The 24,548-nt window shown below is 39.6% G+C and overlaps 1 protein-coding gene, 1 long non-coding RNA gene and 1 pseudogene across 6 annotated transcripts in view; 2 read left to right on the top strand and 1 right to left on the bottom strand.

Annotated features, from left to right (window-relative positions):
• Positions 1-20,093, top strand: part of LOC133247779 (uncharacterized) — a 30,027-nt gene extending 9,934 nt beyond the window's left edge. The window contains exons 3-5 of one of the 2 annotated variants that reach the window (XR_009736490.1): positions 8,660-8,762; positions 9,520-9,679; positions 10,010-20,093. This is a non-coding gene — a long non-coding RNA (uncharacterized LOC133247779). Of the gene's footprint in view, positions 1-8,659; positions 8,763-9,519 lie in introns of both variants that reach the window. The other variant, XR_009736489.1, reaches the window with a different exon arrangement.
• ANKS1B (ankyrin repeat and sterile alpha motif domain containing 1B) overlaps positions 1-24,548 on the top strand; it is a 1,160,119-nt gene that overhangs the window by 45,933 nt on the left and 1,089,638 nt on the right. The gene's annotated exons all lie outside the window — the stretch shown is intronic.
• Positions 6,403-8,492, bottom strand: LOC133247778 (thiosulfate sulfurtransferase/rhodanese-like domain-containing protein 2; annotated as a pseudogene).

Below are 24,548 nucleotides of genomic sequence, written 5' to 3'. Positions count from 1 at the left end.
CTTAGAAAATTATGAGCATTACTTTACTAGCGTGTGAGATGAGTGCAATTGTGTAGCAGTTTGAGCATTCTTTGGCATTGCCTTTCTTTGGGATTAGAGTGAAAACTGACCTTTTTCAGTCCTGTGGCCACTGCTGAGTTTTCCAGATTGGCTGGCATATTGAGTGCAGCATCATCTTTTAGGATTTGAAATACCTCAACTGGAATTCCATCACCTCTGCTAGCTTTGTTCATAGTGATGTTTGCTAAGGCCCACTTGACTTCACATTCCAGGATGTCTGGCTATAGGTGAGTGGTCACACCATCATGATTATCTGGGTCATGAAAATCTTATTTGTACAGTTCTTCTGTGTATTCTTGCCACCTCTTCTTAATATCTTCTGCTTCTGTTAGGTCCATACCATTTCTGTTCTTTATTGAGCCCATCTTTGCATGAAATGTTCCCTTGATATCTCTAATTTTCTTGAAGAGATCTCTAGTCTTCCCCATTCTATTGTTTTCCTCTATTTCTTTGCACTGATCACTGAGGAAGACTTTTTTTTTAATCTCTCCTTGCTATTCTTTGGAACTCTGCATTCAGATGCTTATATCTTTCCTTTTATCCTTTGCTTTTCGCTTCTCTTCTTTTCACAGCTATTTGTAAGGCCTCCCCAGACAGCCATTTTGCTTTTCTTTAATTTCTTTTTCTTGGGGATGGTCTTGATCCCTGTCTTCTGTGCAATGTCATGAACCTCTGTCCATAGTTCATCAAGCACTCCTATCAGATCTAGTCCCTTAAATCTATTTCTCACATAGACAAGTATATTTGTATATATGACTTCCTTCCTATCTATACAAAACTAGCATAATATTTATCCTCTCAGTTTATCCTCTCTTCTTCATTGTGAGATGTATGAAGAATCCATGTCTTTTTCTTTGTTATATTAATCTTCTGAGATACCTTAGTATTTAAGACCTCCTGATTCTAATCTTTCCCATCAAACCTTTCATTGATGTTATTTATATTAACTCAGATTTCATTTTGACAGACTGTTTGATTAAAATGTTTTCCTTAAAATGGACTCAGAACCTTTCTTAACATTTCACTGTTAGGGTGCCAAAATACCAGAGACTTGTAACTTTAAAACATGTTTATTGGGGACTTCCCTGGTGGTCCTGTGGCTAAGACTCCATGCTCTGAATGCAGAGGGCCCGGGTTCCATAGCTGGTTAGGGAACTAGATCTCACATTCTGCATATAAGACCCAGCACAGCCAAATAAAAAAAAAAAGTTATATTTATTTGATTAGAGGAATCACATGGGTAAGTATTTCTGAATAGGATATTATTATTAGCAGATACACCCTTTCTACCTTCTCTGGTAATTCTTTTGCTACTTTCTTGACAGAGTGGTTATTCTGTGAGGTCTTATGGGGTATGGAATTGGGAACACTGCATTAGGATCAAGGGTTTTCAGTTTATATAAGAATTTGTGAAAATGTAGTTCTTTGAACTGAACTGAACTTTGTTATTAGTTCTTATGATGCTATTGGGCAAGTGAAGCTAATAATATTTTCTGCATTTTGAAAAAGTTAAAACACCAAAAAACCTAACTTATCTAATTGATACACATGACTCTGGAGCCTTATATTTTGTTAAAGCTTTTACTACCTTATTTACTTCTTAACATCTAGTTGTCTTAATTACCTCATTAAAAGTATTAACTCTTTCCATGCTTCCTTTTCCTCTCTTACCTCAGTGTATCCAATTCCCTTTCCTAATTGGTGAAATTCGAATGAGTGAAAAAGAAAAGTTACCTGGAACTATGATCCTGATGGGATTTAAAACCCCTCATGACTAAGTTCTTATCAAGTTTGTTTTTAAAGTGCATTATGTGTGTTTCCTTCTTTCTCATGCTGTCTTTATTCACAGTTGTGCTGCTTAACACATCATTCAGGAAAATACATACAATGAGATTAGATAAACCAGCTATTAAAACCATTATTAGCAACTTTAGAAATTAGTGAATAAAGACTATCAAAGATTATGTGTTTATCTCTGAATTTTAGTTATGAAAGCCATCATTTTTCCTATGTAATAGGATAACATTGATTTTATTGAATAAAAATTTGGGGACTAGTTTATTTCCATATGACTTGTGTATTAATGGTTCATAATAAATGTGCCCTCTATAATAAGGATTCCGTGATTTGTAACAAAATAATAAATTTCAGCCTTCCTCCAAATGAGTTTAAGAAAATACTAAACTTAAAACTTTGTTTTATAAGTTATAAATACCAAAATGATATTTATTGATGACCCCATTTTATAAGTATTATGGTTTTCCTGAAAGTTTCACTGATCACAACACTTTATAGAATTTTGTATTACTGTATTATATTTTTTAATATAACATTTTTAATGCTATAACATTAAAAGCTCCAGATAACATGGAGCTCATTATGGTTTTTAATTGTGCTTTCTAATTTAAAAAGTCCCTTATAAACATGAGCAAAGAGAGAGTATTCCTGGGTAACCTTTGCATTTTAAGTAGCCTCAGTGTTAGTGATGTTTTTAGGGCAAATATTGAACACATGTAATATTTTGAATAATATCAATTTATGAAAGTTTATCAATTTATCCAGTGATTATAGAAACCGCTTGAAGTTAACTTGTTCAATTATGTAAATTTCCATAATGATTTGCACACAATAGGGGTGGCTCAGAGGGTAAAGTGTCTCCCTGCAATGCAGGTGACCCAGGTTTGATCCCTGGGTCTGGAAGATCCCCTGGAGAAGGAAGTGGCAAACCATTCTGGTATTCTTGCCTGGAAAACCCCAGGACATAGATTTTGGACAGAGAAATCTGGTAGGCTATATAGTCCATGGGGTTGCAAAGAGTCGGACATGACTGAGTGACTTCACTTTCTTTTCACTTTCCTGGCTCCAACCAACTGAAACCTAATTCAGATCAGTTTAGGCCAAAAAGAGACTTTATTTACTAATGTGACTGAGATTGAGAGGCAAGGTGAGGCTAAACTTAAGGAATGAATGGGACAAGGGAGTTGGGTATTATCAGCAGGGCCCTTTTTTCAGCTCTAGCTTTTGCTTCTGTGTGTTTACTTTGTTCTCTTAGGCCTGATTACTGTGCATGGCTGATGGTAAAAAGGGACTTTAGTCAACTCTCTTTCAGTTTCTAAATTGAAAAAAAAATCTCATTTGTATGTGTAGCTTTTTATTGTCTCAGCTTGAATCAGATGTCCCTCCTTTCCCATTGGCCAAGCAACAGTGTCCTAGAGGATAGAAAGGATTTTCAAGAAGATGCCAGTTTATATTCTAACTACATAATTAGAGATGGGGTAGGAATATTTCCAGTAGGTTGTGCGGTGGGGATTGGGGGACATGGGGAAAGGGGATGATAATCCCAATACCTTTTGAGATGGGGAAGAAAGGGAAAGGTTTGGAGAATGTATAGCTGTTTAGGAGAGATGCTTTAGCAAGAGTCAATAGGAGATCATTTGAATTCTGTATTAGTCAGGGTTCTCCATAGTAACAAAATCAGTAGCATGATACACAGACACACACACACACACACACACACACACAGACAGACACGGTGGTTTAGTTGCAAAATCATGTCTAACTCTTGTGACCCCATGGACCCTCCTCTGTGCATGGGATTCTCCAGGCAAGAATACTGGAGTGGGTTGCCATTTCCTTCTCCAGGGAATATTCCCCACCCAGGGATCAAACCTGCATCTCCTGCACTGCAGGTGGGTTTTTTACTGCTGAGCCACCAGGAAAGCCCACATATATGCATAGTAAATATAAATATAAGGAATTGGCTCACATGATCAAGGAGGCTAAGTCCCAAAATATGTAAGGTGAATTGACAAGCTGAGGACTCAGGAGAGCTGATGGTGTAGTTCCAGTGTGAAGATCAGTAGGCTTGACCCAGGAAGAGTCAGTGTTTCTGCTTCAGTCAAAAGCAGAAAAAAACTGATGTTCCTGTTTGAAGGCAGGCAAGCAGGAGAAATTCTGTCTTACCTGGGCGAAGGCCAACCCTTTTGTTTTATTCAGGCCTTCAACTGATTGGATGATGCCTACCCATGTTAAGGAGGGCAATCTGCTTTACTCAGTCTACTGATTTACATGTTAATCTCATTCAAAAGCATCCTCATAGAAACACCCAGAATAATGTTTGACCAAATCTCTGGGCACCCCATGCACAGTGAAGGTGACACATACAGTGAAACATCACAAGGTGCTACGTGGTAGAATACGGGTTGGGCTGTGTTTTGTACTAAATAGTTCTAATATAGAGCAAGTTTAGATTATACTGATAAGCATTAGATATATAAATTGGCAAGCCTTGTTGTTCTGAATGTTTTTCATTTTTATTATAGCCAAAACATAGTAACACTTTATCATCCTATAAAATGGGAAGATATTTGGAATGTGAAATGGAGTATATAAACAACCAGTCTTACGATAAATGAAACTGGAGTCTACTGGCCTAAATACCTGCTTAAAAGCCATCCATGTAGATATGGGATATAAATCTTCAAAAAAAAGAGAATACATCTATTGAGGAACTTCCTTGGTGGTCCAGTGGCTAAGACTCCATGCTGCCAATGCAGGGGACAGAGTTCAGTCCTTGGTCTGAGAACTAGATCCCAGTAAGCCACAACTAAGAGTTTGCTTGCTTCAACTTAAGATACTACATTCAGTTAAGTTCAGTTCAGTTGCCCAGTCATGTCTGACTCTTTGTGACCCCATGGACTGTAGCACGCCAGGCTTCCTTGTCCATCACCAACTCCCGGAGCTTGCTCAAACTCATGTCCATTGAGTTGGTGATGCCATCCAACTGTCTCATCCTCTGTCATCCCCTTCTTCTCCTGCCTTCAATCTTTGCCAGCTTCAGGGTCTTTTCTAAGGAGTCAGTTCTTTGCATCAGGTGGCTAAAGTATTGGAGTTTCATCTTTAGCATCAGTCCTTCCAATGAACATTCTGATTTCCTTCAGGATTGACTGGTTAATCTCCTTGCAATCCAAGGGGCTCTCAAGAGTCTTCTCCAACACCACAGTTCAAAAGCATCAGTTCTTTGGCGCTCAGCTCTTTATAGTCCAGCTCTCACATCCATACATGACTACTGGCAAAACCATAGCTTTGATTAGATGGACGTTTGTCAGCAAAGTAATGTCTGTGCTTTTTAATATGCTGTCTAGGTTGGTCATAGCTTTTCTTTCAAGGTCCTACGCTGCAACTAAATTTTCTCCCAAGATCCTGCATGCCACAGCTAAAAAAGATTTTGCATCCCGCAATAAAGATTGACAATCCTGGAACATGCCACAGTTAGGACCTTGTGGAGCCAAATAAATACATAAATATATAGATATTAAAAAATACATCTATTGAGTTAAAGAAGTAGCTGAGAATTTCTTTGAATGTTAGATATGGTTAGGGAGTATTTCAGTTTGTAAAAAATTAAAGTCAGCTTTAATTTAATTGGGAGAAAAGGGTGGCTATTAGGTGAGAATTATGTTATTAACTTTGTACTGAAGTGAAGTGAAGTGAAGTGAGGTCGCTCAGTCGTGTCCGACTCTTTGCGACCCCATGGACTGTAGCCCACCAGGCTCCTATGTCCATGGGATTCTCCAGGCAAGAATACTGGAGTGGGTTGCCATTTCCTTCTCCAGGAGATCTTCCCGACTCAGGGATCGAACCCACGTCTCTAGCATTGCAGGCAGACGCTTTAACCTCTGAGCCACCAAGGAAAAAAACTTCCGTTTTATTGTATTCAATGGGTAAAATCAATTTATTTGAAACAATTTACCTTTTCTTTTGCAATAAAAATTTTTAATTAGGTTATGTACATTGGTTTTTCAGTCATAATGCTGTTGCACACTTAATAGATGTAATGTAAGCATAACTTTTATATACACTGAAAAATGAAATAATTCATGTAACTCATTTCACTGTTGTGGTTTGGAATTGAATATCTCTGAGGTGTACCTGTGAATGCTGTAGGCTTTGCAGGTCATGTCTCTCTTGTAGATGCTTGATTCTGCCATAGATCATATGTAAATGAATGGGTGTGGCTATTCCAGTAAAACTTTATTTATAGAAGGAGGTGGGCCAAATGCCATAGTTTACAGATCCTTATCTGGTCTAGTGCTCTCAGGCTAGCAGAGAAAAGAGGAGGGGAGGGCTGGATGGCAGATTGACCTAAGGTGCCTGGTTCAGAGGGGTCCACTTACAGGGCTATGCAGCTTTCACACCTTTGCCATGGGACAGACAGGTTTGTGGATACATAAAATGACTACTGCCAGCCTTGTTGCATGGCACAGAAGGAGCAGGTCAGCTCACCAGGCTCAAGGCTCTTTCCCTCAGCAACTTTGGGATCCCACTTAGCTCGCCTTTTTCTGTGCTCTTGCGTCTTCTAAGTCAGAATGTCTCCAGTAAGAGATCGGCCCCCAAATTTCTCATCCCTCCTCTTGTGAAGGACAGTTGGCTGACATGGTGACCAGTTGGCTGTGCTGGCTCTGGGATCACTGAAGTTCTGTGTTTCTATTTCTCTGTTAGGTATAGACCTAACATTCTCCAGTACATGTAACCCCAAACCTAGTTGTGTGGGGAAATGTAGATGGGACTGCTCACATAAGCATGGCCCACCCTCATCAATAGCTGGCCTGGGCCCAGGGCTCCTGGGGAGTGACTCCTGCTGTGAGAGCTCCCTGGGTACATGTGGCCCTTGGGCTGTGTACTCGCATTCTTCTTTAAAGCTGCTCTGGGCTGGGCTTGCAGACTGTCTGCTTCCTCTGTTTTGACATGTGACACAACAGGCTGTGAATCGTTGTTCTTGGCAGGGAGGGCAGGTCAAGGCAAGCTGACAGTACTGGGGAATGAAGCAGAGTTTATACTGGTCCCATGGGACCCCATAGTAGGAACATTCTGACACTAAGTCACTGTTGAAAGATAAGACCTGATGCTCATCGAAAGCAACCAGCTTCCCTATGTAAAAGCCATCAGAACTCCTCCAGGTACTTGTGGACCACCCGTGAGCTGGAACACTCCTTGCACACTCCCTTAGCATTGAGGTTGACTGAACCCCACTCACAACAGATGCCACAGTGCAATACATCAGCACCCTCTTTTTGAAAAGTTCTAGATTTTCATCAAAGTAGCTGGGGAAGTAACTGAATTTCCTGTTGTCTGGGGCTAAGCAGCCCTAGAGTTGTCCTATTTTGCTTTCATAGGAGTTTTTGCAGTCCAATAAGATTGTATCACTTTCTTCTTGATTTTCCTGAGACAGAAACTTTTCTACTTTGTGAAGTTCACCTAGGGATAAATGGGTTCCAGTCTTCTTGTAGGAGGTCTTATTGGGACTGATCCCCATGGGCACAATTTCTTCAAACTCACCAGCACACAGTTCTGGAAAATAGCAAACTCTTCCTTTGCTGGTCTTAAAATTGTCCTTACACATGTAATCCTCACACAGTGGGCAGTAAAGCATCACTTCTATGTAGAGTCTGGTGGCTAATCTGCTTCCACCAACTGTCCCATTCATTCCTTCCATAGCAAAACAAACTAGTAGTGGCTCTCCAGAGTCCCATGATGAGGATTCTCAATCACATCCGGGCTCCTTGAGAAAGAGGTGAAGCCTCTTTCTGGGCTTGCCTGTGAAGTGCAGGTGCTGACACAGAGCTGTCTGCCAGGCACAGACCCAGTCAGGATCCTTCAGGTCACAGTAGCGGTAATAAAGTAGCAAGTTCCCCTTCATCATTGCCCCCGGTCATTCATCAGCTCATCAGGGCTAAAGCAGCCTATATCAGGGAGCCAGGCAGACACTTCATGGTTATGGGTAAGGTCCTCTATGAAAAGGTTCCTTTTATCTGCAGACTCAAGACTCTTGGAGGTGCTCAGTGTCACAGCCAGCTGCTTTAAAGCAAGTGGTTTGGAAAACCTCATCAGCATGTTGTGTTGCCACATGTCTGTGGATGCTGATTGGGTCTGTTAGCAGTTGCTGATTCCACCATTTTTCTTTACATTTAAAAGGAGGTACTAGAACTTCTTTAGTTTTGACAAAGGGGCAAATGCCTTTTTCTTTGCAAATGAGTATTTCTTTTTGTAATGACATCTAACTGCTTTGAGTCTGCTACTGGGGTTGATAAGACCTGTGTCTTTCAAATCCAGGTCTGAAAACCTTAAAACACAGGCCTGCAGGTCATTTCCTTGGTCTGGTGGAGTGAAAGAAGGCATCTGGTTTGGTTTCATCAGTGGGCAGATTTCTTTCAGTTAACTATGTCCTCACTCTGGAAGTTAGGCCATTGACCTACCTCTTAATGGGCTGATCAACCTTGCCCCTTCAGGATACTCTTAAAGCTTAACATTGTGTCATCAAGCACAGGAGAAATATTTATAGAATCTAGCCCCAACATGACAAAGCAGGACAGAGAAGAGAGGATTTGGAGCTGAGATACAATAACTTGATAACTAGCACACCCCAGATCTAGTGTTTTGATTTTGGTGCTTAGGATTCCTGGACCATGTGTAGATAGTATAAATTTAAAGCTGAAAGTCTTGAGGGTAGGTTATAGTCAAGAATTCTCAGGAAGACTTTTTTCATTTTTCCCAAAGCCCAGGCTGAAACATTTCTTTTCATCTTGTATGCTAATGTAAGGTATCAGCTTTCTACAGAGATTTGGATCTCATCTGGTCAAAGGCTGTAAAAACCCAATCCCATTGGTTACCTAACTGGAAAACCTTTCCAAGGTAAATTGCAGGTAAGCTCTTGAGCTTATTGCTCTGGTTTGCAGTTTCATTTTTTTTAGGGATTTCTTTCACATTCTCTTGAGCTCCTAACTACACTTTTCTATCCATACAGGGTTTTATTTATTTGCTTTGTCTTATTTCTGTGCCAGTGTAAGCCTTCCTTCAACCACTCTCCCATCCTTTGTCATCACCTTCAAAGACATCTATTTTAGGTGTTGAGGATACAACAAAAGAGACATATCCCAATGTTCTCATGGAGCTCATCTTTTAAAGGGGAAATAAAAATAGATAACATATTACTCTATTAGGTGATGATAAGTGTTATGAATAAGAGTGAGGTAGGATAAAGAAATAAAGTAATGAAGATGCTGTTTCATAGAGGTCAGGTTAGGCCTTGCTGATAGGATGTTGGTTGTTGTTTAGTCGCTCAGTTGTGTCCAGCTGTTTTGCAATCCCAGAGTATTGGTAGTGTAATGTCAAATTCTGTAAGTGTTAATTATACATTTGTATAATGAGCAGTTCATATTGATGTCCTAAGTAATGTTAACTCATAAACTGAGCTAAGAGATTGGATATTGCTTCAATAACTCAAATATTAATATGTTTTTAAAAGATAATGGGGAAATATCCTGAGGACAATTCCTTGAGTACTGTCAGTCTTTAATATCTCCTATTATAAATGTTGCCAGTGTTGAATAATAAATGATCTATAAGATAATACACTATGCAGTGTTTCGACATGCATTATAAACTCATCATCTTTTCCAGACTCTGTTGCTCCTCCTGTATTCACTGCCTCTGTTAATGGTGCATCACCATCCATCTTGTTGTTTATGCCATTAGTTTGCTGTTTCCCCATTCAGCATGCATTTAAGTACCTGCTTGTGTTATTAGATGCTGAGAATCAGGGCAGGTAAACTAGAATGAGGTAAGTGAGGTACTTGCCTTGGGTAGAAAATTTAACAGGATGCGAAAAAACCCTTGGTAATCATGATAAATACTATTTTAATGCAATGTTTTAAAAAAATCAATGTATGCAAAAAATCCATAATGAAGGGATTCAGATATGTCGTTGTTTCCATTAAGTGATTCAGTCATTTCCAACTCTGTTGCGACCCTGTGGACTGTAGCCCAGCCAGGCTCCTCTGTCCATGGGATTTTCTAGGCAAGAATACTGGAGTGGCTTGCCATTTCCTTCTCCAGGGGATCTTCCCGAGCCAGGGATCAAACTCTTGTCTCCATGTCTCCTGCATTACAGGTGGGATTCTTTACTGCTGAGCCACTGGGAAGCCCAGATTCAGCTTTGCCATAACATAAGCCCAAAAGTGAGTGCCTCATTTTCCAAACCTAAGCTCTGCCTCTGCTGACCATGTAATGGGAATACGTCATAGTGTCTGCCCATAAAGAGTTTATCAGTAGGAGGGGAGAGATGTGACTAAAGTACAAAAACAAAAGTCCACTAAGGTAGAAATAAAATAGGGATTCAAAGAAGAAGTTTCTTCAAAGGGGATGTAGGGATTAGGAAAGAACCTGGGTTGTCCTAGACGTCTTTCTTCCTTGTGCTATGAGTTAAGTCGCTCAGTTGTGTCTGACTCTGCGACCCCATGGACTATAGCCCACCAGCCTCCTCTTCCTTGTTTTACCAAATTTTGACTTCCTTTCAAAAATCCCTTTTGAATATATCTTTTATTTTTCTCCAAACCCTCTCCTATTTAAAATCCTTTAATAATTATCAATCACCTTCGTTATAAAAGCCTAAAAGATATCCAAAACATTTAATGATCTCAGCTTTACCTTTATCTTGGCATTCTCCCTGGATTCAGACTTACACTCTGTCTGGTTCTCCAAATGGCTTTGTGTGTGCCATTTCCTCTTCTTGGGAAGTCATTGCTTCTTTTCTCCTCACAACTAAATTCTGTTTATACTTTAGCACTCAGCACAGACATTGCCTTCCCAGGGGCTGTGGTTTACATGTATGTGTCTTTGGTGCCTAACACAGGCAGTTAATATTTGTAAATATCTAGATCGTCCTTGGTGAAAAAGAGTTCACACTTTTGTGCCCATGCACATAACTTCCATCCTGGCCACCATGTTTGCTCTATAAGCATCAATATGGTTAAGGACAGAGGCTGTCTGATAATAAGATGGATCATGTTTTCCACCAAGATGCTCATTTACACTTTGTGTCTACTCTGTGTACTCCTATAGCGTCATCTGCATGCTTCTTTTACAGACCTCTTTGTGTCTGATTATCCATTATTGCTCCTTCCAGGCTCCTGATCAATTAGCAGAGTTATTAGCCATTGACCAATAATTCATATATATCCTTACCTCAAACCACTTCTCTCTCATACAAAGATGATGAACCTCTGCCTGATGTTGGAATTTTCTTTCACTCCTGTCCTTTAGAATAGTGATACTCAGACTGACCATGTGAAGGACTTTTTGTTTTGAGTCATCATGATTGATCATTTTGTAAAATATAAAATCACACACTTGGTTTTTGCAATAATATAAAGTTATGACCAACCTAGATAGCATATTGAAAAGCAGAGATATTACCTTGCCAATAAAGGTCCGTCTAGTCAAGGCTATGGTTTTTCCTGTGGTCATGTATCGATGTGAGAGTTGGACTGTGAAGAAAGGTGAGCGCCGAAGAATTGATGCTTTTGAACTATGGTGTTGGAGAAGACTCTTGAGAGTCCCTTGGACTGCAAGGAGATCCAACCAGTCCATTCTGAAGATCAGCCCTGGGATTTCTTTGGAAGGACTGATGTTAAAGCTGAAACTCCAGTACTTTGGCCACCTCATCTGAAGAGTTGACTCATTGAAAAAGACCCTGATGCTGGGAGGGATTGGGGACAGGAGGAGAAGGGGACAACGGAGGATGAGATGGCTGGATGGCATCACCGACTTGATGCACATGAGTCTGAGTGAACTCTGGGAGTTAGTGATGGACAGGGAGGCCTGGCGTGCTGCGATTCATGGGGTCACGAAGAGTCAGACACGACTGAGCAACTGAACTGAACTGAACTGAAAGTTGATATAAATGTTTTCAACTGTGTACTCTCACTGTTTATACTTGCATATATATAACTTGTTGTGGAATGATAAAAAACAGTTTGTGAGCTTGCTTTCATCTGTGGACCACATTTTAAGTAACACTGAAGTAGTTCATTCGTGCATGGGCTATAGTGTAATAGTGTATTTTTATCTTGTACCAACATATCAAATGGATCCATCTGTGAGCTGTATGTTTTCTGCAGCAGCCACTCTTTGAGAGTTGCATAATTTTTTTTTTTTTTTTGGTGGTACATGGCTACATTGTTCCTTCTGATTTACTACCTGAAAGAGAGTAAAGGGTAAGTAATATCAGGGGCTTCCTTTGTCCCTTTATATCATAATGGATCTTATTTCACAGGTCAAAGAACCAATGTTTGGGTTTTGGCTGCTGCTAAATATTTCCATCTCAATTATGTGTTCAAGGGCCAGATACATAACCAGATGGTGGGTCTGTAGACCCATTGGGCCAACTGTGAGATGGACTTGGACCTGGACTCCTTTTATTATCTGGACTATATATGCTTCCACTCTCACTGGGTGGCCATATAAGTATTTTGGGTACCCTGGTGTCAATGTTGGCTTAGAACCTATATCCAACAGTCCCTGGGTTGGATGAGTATTACTCTGTCACCATTGTTAAGCTACTCTGGTAAATTGCAGCACATCCCTTTGGAGAATGATTGGAGAAACATTGACTTTTTTTTTGCTCAAAAGGACTCGTCCTCCCCTTACATTGATGGGCTTTAGGTCTCTGAACTGGCTCAGATCTGGAAACTGCACATAAATCTTCTGCTCTTAAGTCCTTCATCTTTTTTGGCTATAAAAGTCAAGCAATAGTGTTATTTTCTACTAATTGTGGGTTGAATTGTGTCCCTTAAAAATTCGTATGTTGAAATACTAAACCCTAGTACTTCAGAATGTTTGAAAGTAAGGTCATAGAAGACAAAATTAGTTAAGATGAGGCCATATTGGAATAGATTAGGCCTCTAATGCAGCATGGTCGGCTCTTAAAAAAAGGAGAAATTTGGACATGGAAAACACATACAAGAGATTGCCACATGAAGATGAAGACAGAGATTAGAGTGATGCTTCTCCCAGCCAATGAGTGCTTAAGATTGCCAGCAAACCATTTGAAGACAGATGGAACAGATGCTCTCAGACTGCAGAAGAAACTGCCCTTACTGACACCTCAATCTTGGACTCTTGCCTGCACAATACATATCTGTTGTTTATGTCACTCAGTTTGTGGAACTTTGTTATGGAAGCCCTAGCAAATGAACATACTACCCATCTCTTTTGCCTCAACAAAGAAAAATGGCCTTGAAGGTCAAGGTTCTCTGGTTGCTGCTCTGACCTTACTGTCTTTTATGCCAAATACATTAATCTTGCTTCTAATGGTTAAACGCTACCTCTGGTGCCTTCTATTTTGGAATCCTCTAACTCACATTGACATCCCATCACTGTTTCGGAAACTCATTAAGGTTTTCTTGGTAGAAGTTATAGTCTGAATCACAGGAGAGTGCCTCTGTGTAAATACACTTTTTTCTCTTTGGTATTCTTCCCCCTGCCTCAGCTTAACACCCTCAACATACACTTCTATATGTGTGCCCAATTCTCAATAACACAGTCAGACAGGGTCAGAAGCTTTTTCGATGAATAAACTATTTCTTCCCATAGTAGAGACTGTGTTTCACAATTAGAGTGATTATGAATAAGATCTGACCAAACTTGTTGGTCTAGAGGTGATGAAGGGAGGCAGGGCAGATCTTGAGGAGGACTTCTTCCTCAAGTACTGCCTTTGCAAATCTCCAAGCATTTAGAGGCTGCTTTCCTTTATGAAAGGGAATGGAGTGGATCCTTTCAGCCCAGAGGCTTTGGCAGAATGAGTGGTCAATGTTCTTAACGAACCCAATATCACCATCCCGTGTTTCACTATCTGACTCTCTTCTTATCAGAGTAAGGGAGGTCTGCTAAGGCTGTATGTTTAGTCTTCTTTGTAGCTCAGCTACTCAGTCAAATATTAGACCTAATTTTCAGTACAGTCTGCTTTATGGGCACAGGAGATAAGATTTACTTTAAATGCTGATTTTCATAGCATTCTGTTTTTTACAGCTTGTCCTGTATTTTGGTAGGTGTTTTACCCAAGCCTGCTGGTCCCATTCTTCAGAGCTTTTTAGAGCAGTTAACAAATACTAACTCCAGAATATTACAGTTATGATTGCCCCCATATCTTTCAAGTATTAAAGCTGTTGTGTAAGCTTGTACATTCTCCTTCCTCCTCTTCTACATTTCAGTCCACCTCAGGTAAGAATTTTAGTCATTCTGCTGCTGTGACATCATATGGGTTATCACCACTCATATAGCAATAGAAATTGGATCCCTGATACCAGCTGACCAGTAAGTGATACTATTCTAGAATCCCATTCTGAGAGTCTGTTTTTTAGTACCACTTCTATTACCAACAATCTTAATTAGGGTTTTCTTCAAAAGCAGACACTGAGGTTAAGGATTTAGGGGCAGGAAATGTATTTTCAAGGTGACCCCAGGAAGTCTAGGGAGGAAGTGGAGGAAAAGCTGTGGGTTCTGAAAGTGGGAAGCTGTCAGCATCAGTATGACTGTCCATAGCAATGGCAAGAGAACTCACAGATGAGTCAGGAGGATAGGGTGTGGGCATTAACAAGGTCTCTACGAAGAGTACAGATGTAAAACAAGAGCACGGAAACTAGTACACAGAATTAAACACTTAATAAATTTAGGTATTATTTCTATTGGTGGTTAATCAAAAAACAAGTAGTTTTTACTTATTTTGTTTGATTTTGCAGTATGAACGGATTCACTTCAGGATACCTTTAATTAGTAAACTCCTAATGCATTTGAAGGGGGCCTCCCAGGTGGTTCAGTGGTACAAGAATTTACTAAAGGAAATCAACCCTGAGTATTCATCGGAAGGACTGATGCTGAAACTCCAATATTTTGGCCACCTGATTCATTGGAAAAGACCCTGTTGCTGAGTAAGACTGAGATCAGGAGGAGAAGGGAGAGACAGAGGATGAGATGGTTGGAAGGCATCACTGACTCAATGGGCATGAATTTAAGCAAACTCCAGGAGTTGGTGAAGGACAGGGAAGCCTGGCATGGTGCAGTTCATTGGGTAGCAAGGAGTCAGACATGACAGCAACTGAACAAAAACAACATTTAAAAAAATTCTCTTTAATGTTTTTGTAAGAAAAAGTTAATAAATCCTGTGATATTGCTAGTGAGTATTATTGAACTTCATAAGTAGATGTTATGCTTTCTTTCCAGTTACAGTTAATATTTTTACAACATCATCATAACAGTCACAAAGACATAAGGAAGAAAATAAAGAAGCCATTTCTTTGGGCAAGGTTGTGGTCAGACCACTCAGGATTTTAAGTAAGTGTTTTGTGAACACTCAGGATTTTAAGTAAGTGTTTGGATTTTTAAGGCAACAGGACCTCAAAAAATTTCTATTCCATTTTCTACATTTGCTTATGAAAGGATTGTAATTTGGCTAGTCTCATCAGTTTGTGTCATGACTCATGTTGGAATTTGGGTCTCAGTTTTTGGTGCTGGGACTTTTTTTCCCACTCCATCAGATTTTGTGTACAAAAGTAATAAAATTGTACTGACAAACCTACTTGCAGGGCAGAAATAGAGACTCAGAACAGACTTATGGACACAGCAGAGGAGGGAGAGGGTGGGACAATATGAGAGAGTAGCACTGAAATATATGCATTACCATGTGTAAAATAGATAGCCAATGGGAAGTTGGGCTTCCCTTGTGGCTCAGCTAGTAAAGAATATGCCTGCAATGTGGGAGACTTGGGTTCAATCCCTGGGTTGGGAAGATCCCCTGGAGAAGCGAAAGGCTACCCACTCCAGTATTCTGGCAAGAGAACTTATATGCAGAGTACATCATGCAAAATGCTGGGCTGGATGAAGCAAAGCTGGAATCCAGATTACTGGGAGAAATGTCAATAACCTCAGATATGCAGACGACACCACCTTTATGGCAGAAAGTGAAGAAGAACTAAAGAGCCAATTGATGAAAGTGAAAGAAGAGAGTGAAAAAGTTGGCTTAAAACTCAGAAAACTAAGATCATGGCATCCAGTCCCATCACTTCATGGCAAATAGATGGGGAAACAATGCAAACAGTGAGAGACTTTATTTTTTGGGGCTCCAAAATCACTGCAGATGGTGACTGCAGCCATGAAATTAAAACACTTGCTCCTTGGAAGAAAAGCTGTTACCAAGCTAGACAGCATATTAAAAAGCATTACTTTACCAACAAAGGTCTCTCTAGTCAAAACTATGGTTTTTCCAGTAGTCTTGTATGGATGTGAGAGAGAGTTAGACAATAAAGAAAGCTGAGTGCCGAAGTATCGATGCTTTTAAACTGTGGTGTTGGAAAAGACTCTTGAGAGTCCCTTGGACTGCAAGGAGATCCAACCAGTCCATCCTAAAGGATATCAGTCCTGAATATTCATTGGAAGGACTGATGCTGAAGCTGAAACTCCAATACTTTGGTCACCTGATGTGAAAAGCTGACTCTTGGAAAAGACTCTGATGCTGGGAAAAATTGAAGGTGGGAGGAGAAGAGGATGACAGAGGATGAGATGATTGGATGGCATCACCGACTTGATGGACATGAATTTGAGTAGGCTCCAGGAGTTGGTGATGCTGGGAAGCCTGGCGTGCTGCAGTCCTTGTAGTCATAAAGAGTTGGACACGACTGTGCACCTGAACTGAACTGAATGAGAAGTTGCTGTATAGCACAGGGAGCTCAGCCTTGTGTTCTGTGACAACCTAGATGGGGGTGGGGGTGGGGGATAGGATGGGAGGAGGTGGGAAGGAGGCTCAAGAGGAAGGGGACATGTGTATACCTATGGCAGATTCATGGTGACGTATGGCAGAAACCAATGTAGCATTGTAAAACAATTTCCTTCAATTAAAAATAAATTCATTTTAAAAATAAATAAATCCCCCAAATTAAAAAAATAAAGAAAAATGGCTGGAAAAAAAGTAAGATTCTTTAGCTCAGTTGAGACTCAGTTACCTGTACAGGGTGAGGTTGGGGTGAGGTGGACATGTTGAAAAATGGTACTAATGAACCTATTTGCAGGGCAGGAATAGAGCTGTAGCTATAGAGTGTAGACTTGTGGACACAGTGGGAGAAGGAGAGAGTGGGATGAATTGAGAGAGTAGCATTGACATATGAACTGTGTTAAATAGATAGCTAGTAGTAGTTAAATAGATAGCTAGTAGACTCACATTGTTGTACAGCAGAAACTAACACAACATTATAAGTTAATTATCCTCCACATTAAAAAAAAATAGAAGGGAATCAAGATAGAGAAACAGCAAAGAACACCATTTTAAAGTGCTGTCTCTTTCTATTCAACATGTCTTGGGAAGAGAAAAGTGTCCTCTCCTGCTGATGGTTATCAGTTCAGTTCAGTTCAGTCGCTCAGTCATGTCCGACTCTTCGTGACCCGATGAATCGCAGCATTCCAGGCCTCCCTGTCCATCACCAACTCCTGGAGTTCACTCAGACTCATGTCCATCGAGTCAGTGATGCCATCCAGCCATCTCATCCTCTGTCGTCTCCTTCTCCTCCTGCCCCCAACCCCTCCCAGCATCAGAGTCTTTTCCAATGAGTCAGCTCTTCTCATGAGGTGGCCAAAGTACTGGAGTTTCAGCTTTAGCATCATTCCTTCCAAAGAAATCCCAGGGCTGATCTCCTTCAGAATGGACTGGTTGGATCTCCTTGCAGTCCAAGGGACTCTCAAGAGTCTTCTCCAACACCACAGTTCAAAAGCATCAATTCTTCGGCGCTCAGCCTTCTTCACAGTCCAACTCTCACATCCATACATGACCACAGGAAAAACCATAGCCTTGACTAGACGGACCTTTGTTGGCAAAGTAATGTCTCTGCTTTTGAATATGCTATCTAGGTTGGTCATAACTTTCCTTCCAAGGAGTAAGCGTCTTTTAATTTCATGGCTTCAGTCACCATCTGCAGTGATTTTGGAGCCCAGAAAAATAAAGTCTGACACTGTTTCCACTGTTTCCTCATCTATTTCCCATGAAGTGATGGGACCGGATGCCATGATCTTCGTTTTCTGAATGTTGAGCTTTAAGCCAACTTTTTCACTCTCCACTTTCACTTTTCATCAAGAGGCTTTTGAGTTCCTCCTCACTTTCTGCCATAAGGGTGGTGTCATCTGCATATCTGCAGTTATTGATATTTCTCCCGGCAATCTTGATTCCAGCTTGTGCTTCTTCCAGCCCAGCGTTTCTCATGATGTACTCTGCATAAAAGTTAAATAAGCAGGGTGACAATATACAGCCTTGACGTACTCCTTTTCCTATTTGGAAGCAGTCTGTTGTTCGATGTCCAGTTCCCACTGTTGCTTCCTGACCTGCATACAGATTTCTCAAGAGGCAGATCAGGTGGTCTGGTATTCCCATCTCTTGAAGAATGTACCGAATGTTACTTACAAAGAACTTGTTACATTTCTCTGTCAAACAACTGGAACAGCAAATGACAAAATATAGAGAACACAAATGGTTTGGTATTGTTTCTCTTAATTGTTGAAAATTCTATCATAGTGCTGCCATCACTGGTCTTACCATACTTTTAGATATTACTCATTTCGAGTTTTTGACATTTGCAGCTCCTGAGAATAACCATGGCACGTTTAGAGAACAGCAAGTACTTTTGATTTCTGTAGCACAGGCAGCATGGGGCTAGGAAGTGGAAATAGAGCCTTTGGGGAGGGGAATGGCAGCCTGGGGAGGTGGGAGCAGCAGCAAGCCTAGGGAAAATGTTACGCCTAAGGGAAATTAAATACACAACTGATGGTGCTTAAAAAAAGCCATCAGTGACTGCCTCTGACAAGTTCAGGTGCTCATTATTTAGCTTAGCATAGAAGACCCACCATAAATCCCACTCCTGTAAACCTTCTGTTGTAGTCATAATCACGTATTCTGTTCCTTAAAAACTCCTTCCTTTTTCTTGTTTTTTTTTTTTTTTTTTATACGTGTTCTTATGCTGAATCCTTGCCTGGATACTTAACTCTGCCCTTCAGTCTGTATTCTGAAGCTCTGACTTCAGGCCATATTAGCATCGTTCCCTGTGCTCCATAGCACCTTATGGATATCTTGTTATAATAAAGCACATTCTCTTGTGGTTATTGTTTCCATATTTTTCCTACCCCACCCCCAGACATTACTTTCCTGAAGGGCAGGGGCTGTGTTTTATTTATCATTACATTTTGTGCTCTTGGCACTGTTCGTGGCCTGCAATAAATATTGGATGGAAGGCAGAGAGAGAATAATATTAAGTGTGTGAAGGAGAAAGTGCAAAAATAAAATGTGTTGTTTTAAAAACAATTGCCATGTTTTTTTCATTGGGTATTTGATTCCAGTACTCTTTAACAATGTAAAGAAATATAATTCTACAGATGTTGTTAATTAACTGTAAGACTACAGAGTTGTGAATATGTATGTCAGTCTGTCCCAGAGGGAAAGAAGATGAGATGAATAAGGTCAGTTCTTTGAATCCATTGGCAAAAAAAAAATCTACCCAGCTGATAATGAGTTGTATTAGATATGAAGCAAATAATTATCATTTGTAATTCTAGCCAGCCCTCCCATGAAAAATATCTTAAGCACAGTTTTCTGCTTATTGTGCATTACCTACATGGAAAGTTTTTGTCTGGGCAAAAGTCACAAAGAGGGTAATGTGGTATTAGAGTGAATTTTTAGTAACAGAAAGGTTTAGTGATAAGAGAACATAGTGGTACTCATAACTAGATTATTCACTCGAGTTCCTTTCCCTGTCTTTGCCATCCTGTTTTTCCTCATTTCTAACTTCCTGCGTTGACATGCTTTTCAAGATTGAGAACCAGACTTGGTTCTTCCCAGTCTGCAAACATCTGTTTCGAATTGTTCCTTCCACGTTTCAGTCAGTGGTCCTCAAACTTGAGTATATGCCATAATCCTAAAATACTTGATAAAAAATATAGATGCCTGGACTATTCCTAAGGATTTCTGAGTGTGGTCATAACACTCACAGTTTTTAACATGCTACATAATTTGAAGCATTATGATTTGGATCTTTCCTGTTTAATGTATCCCCGAGATCAAGACATCTCTATATATAGATATATCACCTCTTCAAGATTCAGCTATTCCTGGATTGTTGTAACATCCATCAGAAGGTGGATACCTAGACAGTACTTATTAAGGCCTGAATTTTATCTCCTCACACATTTGTATGTTGAAGTCCTAACCCAAAGTATCTCAGAACATAACTATATTTGGAGATAGGATCTTTAAAGCGATAATTACATTAAAATTAGGTCATTAGGATGGGCTCTTATCCAATATAACTGGACTAGTATCCTTATAAAAATAGACTAAAACATTGATGTGCACAGAGGGACGACCATGTGAAGACATAAGAGGGAAGCAGTCATCTGCAACACAGGGAGAGAGGCCTCAGAAGAAAACAAACCTATTCAAACCTTGATCTCAGACTTCTGCTCTCCAGAATAATGAGGAAATAAATTTTTGTTGTTTAAACCACCCAGTCAGTGACACTCTACTCTTATGGTAGACCTAGTGAACTAACACAGTGTTAATCCTTGTATGTCTTGCATGTACAAGGCACCGTACAAGCACTTTATTGAACCTTCTAGAATGTTGCTAGCTCGTGTGTGTGTGTGTGTGTGTGGGTGTGGGTGTGTGTGTGTAGGGAAAGAAGGATGGAAGAGCCATTCATGAATGTTATGTCCTCTTCCCTGCTGCCCATAGACATTAGAATTCCTTTCCTATTATTTTCTCTTTTTAAATTTAAATTTACTTATTTATTTATTTTCCTTTGTTAATTTCTATTTTTTAATTTTACAATATTGTATTGGTTTTGCCATGCATCAACATGAATCTGCCACGGGTGTACACGTGCTCTCCATCCTGAACCCCCCTCCCACCTCCCTCCCCGTACCATCCCTCTGGGTCATTCCAGTGCACCAGCCCCAAGCATCCTGTATCCTGCATCAAACCTGGACTGATGATTCATTTCTTATATGATATTATACATGTTTCAATGCCATCCTCCCAAATCTCCCACCCTCTCCCTCTCCCACAGAGTCCAAAAGACTGTTCTATACATCTGTGTCTCTTTTGCTATCTCGCATACAGGGTTATCGTTACCATCTTTCTAAATTCCATATATATGCATTAGTATACTGTATTGGTGTTTTTCTTTCTGGCTTCCTTCACTCTGTATAATAGGCTCCAGTTTCATCCACCTCATTAGAACTGATTCAAATGTATTTTTAATGGCTGAGTAATACTCCATTGTGTATATATACCACAGCTTTCTTATCCATTCATCTGCTGACGGACATCTAGGTTGCTTCCATGTCCTGACTATTATAAACAGTGTTGCAATGAACATTGGGGTACACGTGTCTCTTTCAATTCTGGTTTCCTCAGTGTTTATGCCCAGCAGTGGGATTACTGGGTCATAAGGCAGTTCTATTTCGTTTTTAAAGGAGTCTCCACACTGTTCTCCATAGTGGCTGTACTAGTTTGCATTCCCACCAACAGTGTAAGAGGGTTCCCTTTTCTCCACACCCTCTCCAGCATTTATTGCTTGTAGACTTTTGGATTGCAGCCATCCTGACTGGCATGAATTGGTACCTCATTGTGCTTTTCATTTGCATTTCTCTGATAATGAGTGACGTCGAGCATCTTTTCATGTGTTTGTTAGCCATCTGTATGTCTTCTTTGGAGAAATGTCAAAGACTCCACCAGAAAATTCCTAGAGCTAATCAATGAATATAGTAAAGTTGCAGGATATAAAATCAACACACAGAAATCCCTTGCATTCCTATACACTAATAATGAGAAAATAGAGAAATTAAGCAAACAATTCCATTCACCATTGCAATGAAAAGAATATAATACCTAGGAATATATCTACCTAAAGAAACTAAAGACCTATATATAGAAAACTATAAAACACTGGTGAAAGAAATCAAAGAGGACACTAATAGATGGAGAAATATACCATGTTCATGGATCAGAAGAATCAATATAGTGAAAATGAGTTTACTACCCAAAGCAATCTATAGATTCAATGCAATCCCTATCAAGCTACCAATGGTGTTTTTCACAGAGCTAGAACAAATAATTTCGCAGTTTGTTTGGAAATACAAAAAACCTCGAATAGCAAAAGCAATCTTGAGAAAGAAGAATGGAATTGGAGGAATCAACCTGCCTGACTTCAGGCTCTACTACAAAGCCACAGTCATCAAGACAGTATGGTACTGGCACAAAGACAGAAATATAGATCAATGGAACAGAATAGAAAGCCCAGAGATAAACCCACGCTCCTATGGACACCTTATCTTTGACAAAGGAGGCAAGAATATACAATGGAGAAAAGACAATCTCTTTAACAAGTGGTGCTGGGAAAACTGGTCAACCACTTGTAAAAGAATGAAACTAGAACACTTTCTAACACCATGCTGCTGCTGCTGCTAAGTTGCTTCAGTCGTGTCCAACTCTGTGCGACCCCATAGACGACAGCCCACCAGGCTCCCCCGTCCCTGGGATTCTCCAGGCAAGAACACTGGAATGGGTTGCCATTTCCTTCTCCAATGCATGAAGGTGAAAAGAGAAAGTGAAGTCACTCTAACACCATAAACCAAAATAAACTCAAAATGTATTAAAGATCTAAACATAAGACCAGAAACTATAAAACTGCTAGAGGAGAACATAGGCAAAACACTCTCTGACATAAACCACAGCAGGATCCTCTATGACCCACCTCCCAGAATATTGGAAATAAAAGCAAAAATAAACAAATGGGACCTAATTAAAATTAAAAGCTTCTGCACAACAAAGGAAACTATAAGCAAGGTGAAAAAACAGCCTTCAGAATGGGAGAAAATAATAGCAAATGAAGCAACTGACAAACAACCAATCTCAAAAACATACAAGCAACTCCTGCAGCTCAATTCCAGAAAAATAAATGACCCAATCAAAAACTGGGCCAAAGAACTAAATAGACATTTCTCCAAAGAAGACATACAGATGGCTAACCTTTACTATTATTTTCATTCAGCAGGAATCAGGTGGCATTATTAATGTTTCTTAATTGGACAAACTTCTGCTTGCTTTTATGGCTGTGTGAAGTCAAACAAAATTGTCTGACTATAGATGACATTTAGGTACTACATGGCACTTAATGTAGTCACAGGGACCCCTTTTCACGTGACTATAGTCAGAACACTGCCAGAATTTTTTATCCAATTTAAATTCACAGTGTGTTCATTGTAATTAGAACAGAAAGAAGGGGAAATAGGCCATAATGTTAGTACTTTGTTATTGTCTTCCACTACTCCTTTGGACTATTTTTGAAGCCATATTGGAAATATAGTTGTCATATTAAAAGTGTAGTTTAAGTTTTTATTTTTATTCAATAAATACTTACTGTGTAACTAAAATATACCCATTACTATGTTAGAAATGAACCATTAAAAGGCGAAAAGAGCATGGTTTCCCATCCTAAAGAAGCAGGAACTTCAATATATACAACAGAGGAAATAAATGCATCTATAGAATAAAGGGTAAGGGGGAAATGACTGATTCAATTGGAACCAACTTCATAGTTCTGAATCTGTATAAAATTACTAAAATTACCAGGAGAGCATTTAAAATATAGAATGCCAGATTCTACATCTGATCAGCTGATTAAGAGTTTTCATGTATAGCCCACTTGATTCTGTGTTTACAAAATCTCACTTATAGTCTCTTGTGCTCAACCAAGGGTAGAATATAGCAGTCTGGTGGATCTTAACTGTAGTGCATGTAAAGTGGAAGTTGGCATGAAGTAGGAAGGCGAGTGATGGTCCATGTGCTAAGGTTTGCTGAATCAATTTTCAGAGCACAATATACTCTATGTGTAATTTAAAAAATGTTAGTGTCTCAAGATGTAAATGGAATAAATGAAGTAACATTTAAAAAAATTATCAAAGTATCATTGATTTACACTTATGTGTTAATTTCTACTGTAATGATACTACATAGAAAATTCTTTATGCCACTGGAAAACTGTTAGTGCCAATCAATGAATTTAGTAAAGTAAAATCTCTTGCATTCCTGTACACTAATAATGAAAGATCAGAAAGAGAGATTAAGGTAACAGCATCATTCCATTGCAACAAAAAGACTAAAATACATAGGAATAAACATACCTAAGGAAGCAGAAGACCTATACTGAGGAAACTGTAAGATGATAATGATAGAAATCAAAGATGACACAAACAGATGGAGAAATACCCCATGTTCTTGTATTGGAGGGTTCAATATTGTGAAAATGACTATACTACCCAAAGCAATCTACAGATTCAATGCAATCTTTGTCAAATTACCAATGACATATTTTCACAGGATTAGAACAAAAATTTTTACAATTTGTTTGGAAACACAATTCTGAATAACCAAGGCAATCTTGAAGGGGGAAAAAGAAGCTGGAGGAGTCAGGCCTCCTGACTTCAGACTATACTACAAAGCTACAGTAATCAAGACAGTGTGGTACTCACGCAAAAACAGAAATATAAATCAGTGGAACAGGATAGAAACCCTCGAGATAAACCCATACACCTATGGTCATCTAGGATAAATTCAGTTCAGT

The sequence above is a fragment of the Bos javanicus genome, chromosome 5 (genome assembly GCF_032452875.1).
Source record: "Bos javanicus breed banteng chromosome 5, ARS-OSU_banteng_1.0, whole genome shotgun sequence".
Classification (NCBI taxonomy): Eukaryota; Metazoa; Chordata; class Mammalia; order Artiodactyla; family Bovidae; genus Bos; species Bos javanicus.
Note: the sequence above shows the minus strand (reverse complement) of the source record. Positions and strands in the feature narration are given on the sequence as shown.